Source organism: Oreochromis aureus, linkage group 3 (assembly GCF_013358895.1).
Source record: "Oreochromis aureus strain Israel breed Guangdong linkage group 3, ZZ_aureus, whole genome shotgun sequence".
Lineage (NCBI taxonomy): Eukaryota > Metazoa > Chordata > Actinopteri > Cichliformes > Cichlidae > Oreochromis > Oreochromis aureus.
The window spans coordinates 106,276,412-106,284,722 of record NC_052944.1 but is presented as its reverse complement, the minus strand read 5'-3'; the positions used below and the strand labels follow the sequence as shown (position 1 = coordinate 106,284,722).

Below are 8,311 nucleotides of genomic sequence, written 5' to 3'. Positions count from 1 at the left end.
AGCTCAGCTTCAGCATCTTATTCATGCTGTGACTGCAGCCGTTCAACTCTGTTTATCTTTAACCCAAATCATCACAACATGGAAATATAATCATCAAAATGATGTGACTGGAAGGATGCAGCAGTCTGTGCTCCACCTTTCTCCTCCACACCTGCAGGTGGAGAACATGGATGCATGAATCTCTACAGAGTTCTTTGAATATTATCCGTCTTATCAGTTTTCAGTGAACAAAAATCCTCACAGAGCCAAAATAAGCAGTTTGTATCCAACATAACTCAGCTGGACTCTGATGCTCCGTATAACAGCCACACATGAGTCTGGATTCACTCAAAGCATTGAACAAACTTTATTGTAAATGAAGCTTTTGGACATTTATTCTCTGATATTTGCTCTTCAGCTCGAGTCTCCATCAGTGGGAACATTTCCTGATTCAACTTTTCTTCTGTTCAAATCAAACTCCATGAGAATCAAAGTGTGAATCAGAGTCCTGATGATCAGATTCTATAGAAACATGGAGACTGTAGAGGATTTACACTCAATATGTTCATTTGTTCTCTTCAATACAAATCATCATAACAACGCACTTTAAACCTGAACTGGGGAAATCTGATCCTTAATTGACTGACCTTACAGATGATCAGAGGTGCAGAGTTTTTACCTCCATAATTAGGATTGGGACTGAAGAATGGGTGGAGTTTGTCAGTGAAGGAGCAGCCAGTAAAGGAGTAGATCAGAGCTGCAGCACCTACATCATAAAAGGAGACCAGACCCTCCTCATAATCCACAAACACCCCCACCTTCTTAGGACCAGGATGAAGACAGAGATCAACTGGAGAGTCAGCACAAGCTTTGTACTCATTTCCATTTCTCAGCCACACAGTCCAGAAACCATCCTGAGGACTCAGTGTGATTTGTCCCTTCCTGTTGATCGACTCTGTGGCCACTCCTAAATCCCAGTCAGTCTTTCCTTTAACCTGAACCTCAAAGTAAAATCTGCCTGAAGAGAAACTCTGCTCTCCTAAAACAATAGCATAGTAAGAAAATCTCTCTGGGTTGTCTGGAAGATTCTTCCTCACATCACTATGATACACTTGTTTTCCATCATCAGACAGGATGAGTTCAGGATGAGCTGTATCAGGATCCAGAGTCACAGCCACCTCATACTGCTGCACCCTCTTCAGCTCAGCCTCAAACAGCTTCTTCTTCATGGGTTTCCAGACTGTCTCCTCCAGCTGAGCCACAGCTCTCCCCACAGTCCCCTCATATGATGGTGGATGAACTCTGACCACTGTCCAGTCCTTGCTGGGTGGAGCAGCTTTCAGGGAGGAGAAGCTTTGGAGGAGGTGGAGGTGGTCTTCAGAGCGTGAGAGCTGCTCCACCTCAGAGCTTCTCTCCATCAGCTCAGAGATTTCCTGTTCCAGATCTTTGATGAGACCTTCAGCCTGTTTCTCTGTAGTTTCCTGTTTGTCTTCGATCTCCTTCATGAGCTTCTTCAGGCGTCTCTCAACAGACTCCATCAGAGCAGTGAAGACCTGAACACCTTCTGCTTTCTGTCTGTCTGCAGCATCTTTACTCATCTTCACCGACTCTGTGATCTCCTGAATCTTCAGTCGTCTCTTCTGGATCATCTGCTGAATCTCAGCCTCTGTCTTCTCCAGCTCTGCCTTCTTTCCTTCATATTCTTCTCTCAGAGGAACAAACTCGTGGTTCTTGTGGTCTAAAACAGGGCAGAGCATGCAGACACATGTCTGGTCGGTCTTACAGAACAGCTCCAGAAGTTTATCGTGCTTCGTGCACATCCTGCCTTCCAAGTTCTCCACAGCATCAATCAGCTGATGTCTTTTCAGGCCTTTCACTGTCAGATGAGGCTCCAGGTGAGTCTGACAGTAGGAGGTCTGACACACCAGGCAGGACTTCAGGGCCTTCAGTCTGGTTCCAGTGCAGGCGTCACAGGAACTTCTCCTGGTTTGGCAGCTTGTTGCTCTGAGCTGCTGCTGCTGGCTTTCTGCTGAGCTTCACGTCTGAACTGAGCAACCATCTCAGAGATGAAGGTGTTGACCCTCAGCTGAGGTCTAGTGTAGAAAGTCTCTTTACACATGGGACACTGACAGCTCTGATTCATGTCCCAGTGCTGACTGATGCAGGTTTTGCAGAAGTTGTGTCCACATGGTGTAGTGACTGGATCAGTGAACACATCCAGACAGATGGAGCACAGAAACTGATCTTCAGATCGCAGATTGCTGGAAGCAGACATGTCTGCACTCTGAGGGAGAAAGAAAAGAAACACATTTGATTCAAAATTCACTTTAAATTTCATTTTTAAAAAGAGAGAAACAAACGTCAGTAGTCTGAGGAGCTTGGAAAGAAAAGCGTCTGGACTTCTTTGAGTTTCTTTTCATCAGAGAAGCTTCTTCACCTCATCCTCAACACAGACAAGAACAAGGAATTAATACTGGACTTTTGAAAGAACCCCCTCCCCTGCAGCCCCTTATTGTCAAAGGGACGGAGGTGGAGACGGCAAACAGCCACAGATTCCTGGGACTGCAGGTTACATCAGACCTGAGCTGGACTCTCAACACTACAGCAACTGTGAAAAAAAGCCCAGCAAAGGCTTTATTTCATTAGGCTGCTCAGGAAAGCTGGCATGAACAGGGCTCTAGAGTGCAACCAATTTGGTCGCAAATGCGACCAAATTTTTCAGTGGTGCGACTAAAAAAAAATATTTGGTCGCACCAGTGCGACCAAATATTTTCAGGTAACAAGAAAAAAAAAAAAAAAAAAAAAAAACTCTCTGCAACTCTCCGTGTGGTCAACAACAGACACACATTATACCCCTATCGTGGACAAAACCAATCAGAGATAGTCAGGGGCGGGACCTCTCTGATTGGCCGTGGTCCAGTTGAAAGTGCAGGTGGAAGACCGAGGTGAGTAGCTTGAATAAAGCGATATGAATTCATTAACGGATTCCACACAAAGACGGAAACACAGAGCGGACCCAACGCATCAGAATCAGCTTTGTCTTTCTGGGCTTTCTCACCCGACGGCCCGAACACGGACACGCTGTCGGAGCTGAGCGATTCTGATGCGTCGGGTCCACGCTGTGTTTCCGTCTTTTTTGCGCTGATTCTGAGCTGCAAGTTTTGTCTCTCCAACCAAAATTCGCCGAGCCAGCAGCAAAAGAAGCAGCAAACTACGCTTTACATTTGATCAATGTCGTCATGAACTCCCTCTGACTTTTGCTGTTTTGCTTCCACCACGATAAAAATCACACTTCATGCACAGCTCTCTCTCTCTCTCTCTCTCTCTGTACTTCAAGAACAGTTTCCCGTCTCAAATCTGTTTTCTGCATTATTTATTCGCTTATTACCCACCAGTCTACCGTTGTTTACAGCGCTGTCGGCCGCTGTCTTTTTCTTTTCCTTTTCTTTTTTCACTTAAATGACCTCGGTCAAGAAAGCCTATTTTCTGCTGTTCAATACTGAAGAAATTTAAACTTCTTAAAATTATGCAAAATTGCAGAATATTGCAGAATATTTTTAAGGTTATCTGCTATAAAACGCCAGACCAGGAAAATCTCCTTCATGTTTTTCTGTGTTTTATTCTCAGTTACTTTCACACAAAGGCATCTGCTGTGATGTTCACATTTCTGATGAAGTCTCACATGTATCAGTACTGATAAATGATCAGAATTATAATATTTCTGACTGTCTGAGGCTAAATTGAATCGAATCAGGACTTTGAGAACCGGAATCGAATGGATTATAGAAATCAGTGATGGTACTCAGCCCTAGTGAGCAGCCTAGGCCTGACAGAAGTGGATGTAGCTGTGGGTAATAAGAAAAGATGAAAAGAACTATTGATAACTTTTGTGTTAAGTTAAGGACTGATCCATCTGAAATTCATAGTCAGCTCTGACACGGTGCCATCAATCTTTGAATGCTGAAAAAACAGCAGTGTATCCAGAAAACACATTATATGCTGCAATAAATGCAATGCACAAGTGTCCCCTCTCCCCACTGCCTTTCAGCAGCAGGCAGCAGCAAACAGGTCGTCAGAGGAGCCAAGATGATGATTAAGTTTAACATTTTCTACAATACTGACAAAGCACTTTAAGCACAAGTTTGTTAATTAATAATTAAGAAATGAATATTGTCTGTATGGACTTCCCCCCAAAGAAAGTGCACATGTAAAACTGCGGTGTTAAGCGATGTGGTTGAAAAATTTGAGTGTGCCTAACTTTTGTGCCGGTACGCCTAAATTTTTAAAGTTAGGCGCACCGGTGCACCCATGTCAAAAAGTTAGTCTAGAGCCCTGATGAACCACCGCCCTCTCACCCAGGCGTACAGAGGACTGATAGAGAGCATCCTCACCGCAGGCATCACTGTCTGGTATGGAAACACTACACACACACAGAGGAAGGCTCTGCAAAGAGTCAGAAAGTCTGCGGAGAGGATTATGGGAACAAAACTTGCCTCCATGGACCTGCACATACAAAGCTGTGCATACAATCTCAGACACAACAGAGTGGACAGCAGCATCACACACAGAACAAGATTCTTCAATAGCTTCTTCCCCACAACTGTCAGACTGATGGCAAACAAAAAACACAGAACACTTAAAATAACACAGCACTACTTAACCTCATTTTTAATGTATCATCGGTTCACTGACCAATGGACAATACACTCACAACAGACTTGTGAAACAGATCTGTGGAACACATGTGCTGTGAGTGCAATAAGAGGTGTCATCCAGGGGAGGACGGATGTTGTTTTGCTTGTTGTGTTTTTGTAAAGTGTGTTATTTACTTTCTATATTGCATGTTGTGGTTATATTTTGTGCAGTGTTTTATTTTTATTGCATGTTTTTGGTTACACCATCAATCCGTCCTGGAGGGACTCTGCCCTTTTCCCATTTTATTGATTGGACACACCTGAGAGAAAAGGAGTGAGTGGTAATATACAGTGTGCCCAGTGACACAGAAGGTGGTGGAGCTTGGCGTCAGAGGAGCAGATACAGCGCCAGCGACGTGGGGCGAGCAGTCCGACTACTGCAGCAACGGGAGGATATAGCGCCTGCAAACAGGAGGCCAGCATACACGTCTGCGGAGAATTAGAAGCGGCGAGGCGGCCCGGTACTGATTGGCGGTCACAAGGAAGCGGCGGGCAGAGTTGAGAGCTCTGCCCACCTGGGGTAAGTCTTTTGACTTGTCCCCTTAATGAATGGTAGCCGCCTAAAAATGATTAGTGACTGCCGCTGCCTTTCTGTTTTAGCGCACCGGGGCAGAGACGAAAGTGAGGACGCCGCCGGGTTTCTCTTCACCACCGCTACACTGGATTTTTAATTAGTGACTTTTATACCGTGGCGGACGCCACTGGACTTTTAACGTGGTTTTATTGATTTTTATTGTGTCGCTCCCTGGCCAGGGTTGTTTTTTAATTCCTTTTATATTTTTTTAACTATTTAAATATAATAAATTATATTTTAGTCTTACAGTTTTAAATTTGTGTGAATTCCCTTGGCTGCTCTACTGCTCTGTCCGTTTTTAGGAGGGTTTCTCTCCTTTTAATAACATCTGTGCGAATAAAACACCTTCCCTCCGTTACAGAGGTAGAGACTACAAACTCTCTGTACATTTTCTTCTTTTTCTTTGTATATAGAAAATAGTACGACTACCCTACTCCGGACTTTATTTCTATCCTTCTGCTTTTTCTGTCTTTATATTGTTATGTTGTTATATTGTTAAAGTGTGATTTGACTTGGAAGGCTCTGCACACTGTACATGGACTGTTGGTCCTGTGTGCAAATGTCAAAATATAAATCTTGAACATCAGTTCTCAGAGTAACTGGAGACCCAGCAACACCTCAGACACAAACTGGTTCATCCCAAACACAAACTTAACATTGTCGTGTCTGCTGTACAGTGCAGCGTCCAGATGAACAGAATCAACTTTTGGGGATGAACATAAATACAGTCGTTAAAAAGATGTGAAATTGTTTGGCTGACACAGACAAACAGCATCCCACATTCTTGATTTTTAGCTCACAAACACGTCTTATAAGGACTTATTGATCCTGAAATGTTGAAGGTTTTAGCTCTTTAAACAGTAAAGTTACAGGAGGATACAGATAATTATCAGGAAAATGTCCTTAATTTATTAAAATTATCCCGTCCGATAACACACGAGAACAATAAATGTATCATTTTCTGTTGTAACCCACAAACTGAACGGTCACACTCATTTTTCACGTTGTCACTAAAACAGTTCACTACTTCCACGTCTGGTTGGTCGTGATGGAGGCGGAGTCCGTTGGGTCCGCTTTCCCTGCCCAGTGAATGCTCCCGACGCAGGGGAAACAGATCCTGTTGGGGATCCCTACCTTGGCACAAGCACGGTCTTTGCCTACTCACCACAGTAAATGCATCATGTTGTCAGCTTTACAGTATCATAGTCAGAGAAACTGGTCAGGCCGCTCTCTTCCAAATGTCTACACTTCCCCCTTTTACTGTCTGTGGGCTCAGAGTCCATCTTATGTGGCTCATTATCTGATGCCGTCTGCAGACCAGTGTTAGACATAACCCGAGAGGTTGATGGCTCCGTGTCAGAGCACTGGCCTTAACGAAAAAGTTATCAATCGTTCTTTTCATCTTTTCTCATTACCCACAGCTACATCCACTCCTATCACGCTGCTCATCTCTGCCGCGACGATTCAAACAGCCGGAAAGTAAATAAGCGGCAGACAGAAATGAGACAGGTCGAATCTTCTTGCGTTTCACGCAGGCGCAGGACTGCAACGTAAGCATTTTCGTCCCGTTCAATGTGGACGCGCAACTCTGAAAACGACTGAGAACGCTACTGTGGACGCGAAGCGTTTTCAGACGGAAATGCTGTTTTCAAATCTATCCGGTGTAGTGTGGACGTAGCCTAAGTTGCACCATGGAGAAATGAGGTGGCACTCTAGAGCCCTGATGAAGTGAACAGAGTGAAGATTTGTGTAGAAACAGGAAGTGTGATCAGCTGCACTCACCACTGTTGCTGAGAGAAACCTGATGGACTCCAGTGAATCTTCTTTTAGAGACAAACAGGACTCGACTGCAGCTCTGCTGCTGCTCTCTCTCACTTTCACTTCTGCAAAATGACTTTGAACTTCTTGTTTTTTAGGTGTTGCTCCGCCTCTCCCTGCAGCTTCTTCTTCTTCTTCTCCTACATTTTAATGGCGGTTGGCAAACAACTTTTAGGTGCATTTACCGCCACCTTCTGGAAAGGAGTGTGGGCCAGAACGGTTTCATAAGCTACAGTCTCGGATACACACCCGTCAATCTTTAAAAGCCAAACACTGCCCTATAAACAACATCCCCTGCATCTCTTTGAAATATGTCTCTCACCCTTAGGTGAACACTATTTTCTTGCAATTCAAACTGCAATCTTTCCCTTTCTCGCTTGTACTTATCGCACTCCAACATTACATGCTCAAATGTCTCCTCCTGTCCACAGAAGTCACAAGCAGTGTTGGGACTAACGCGTTATTAAGTAACGCGTTACAGTAACTACGTTATTATTGTGGTAACGAGCACGGTAACTAGTTATTATGCCAAAACCAGGAACGCGTTACTCGTTACTGGGATTTAGATAGGCTCGTTACTCGTTACTTCGTGTGGTGGCTATCGCAGAGCTTCCACAGATTCAATAACATTAGCAAGTGGTGGAAGCCAGCAGGTGGATGAAGGAAAAGGGAGGCAAGAGGAGAGACCCGAAGCGGCCGCCGGTCCGCGTGTCAGGTGAACTGAACTTCAGGTAAGAAGTTATGACCTGCAGTCTATCGGAGTCAGATATAAACCAAGTTTAGGTGGAGTTTATTTTCGGTATGCTGACATTTTCGTACTGCGTGCTAGCTAGCATGACGGAGTTTCTATATGTAACAGGGTCATAAATCACATTGTTATAATTACACAAAATGTGTTCTAAACCCCCAAACTGTTCCTTTTATACCTGACCTTTAGGACCTCCAAGCCTGTAGTTATGTTCATTATCAGTTAGAGCCCCTCCTCATTCTTTTCTTCTTCTTCTTTGGTGCAACCTTATAAATACAGTGTACCCCTTTTGCCTCTCCCCTTTTCTACAATTCCCCTGTGGGAGAGGTTGGTGTAATTTCTTTCCCAACACTGTAAAACGCTCATATAATGCATATTTGGCCACCTGGATGTTTCTGATTGTGATTTTAGTTCAATCATTGTCATTATTAAGCCTGTTTTTTGTTAGACGTTACAAGTGTGTAGTATGTATGTATCATAAATGTGTTTAAGAACCAT

At 44.0% G+C, this 8,311-nt stretch overlaps 1 pseudogene; it reads right to left on the bottom strand.

The window, feature by feature from the left end:
* Positions 1-322: 322 nt before the first annotated feature.
* Positions 323-7,136, bottom strand: LOC120438608 (annotated as a pseudogene).
* Positions 7,137-8,311: the final 1,175 nt, after the last annotated feature.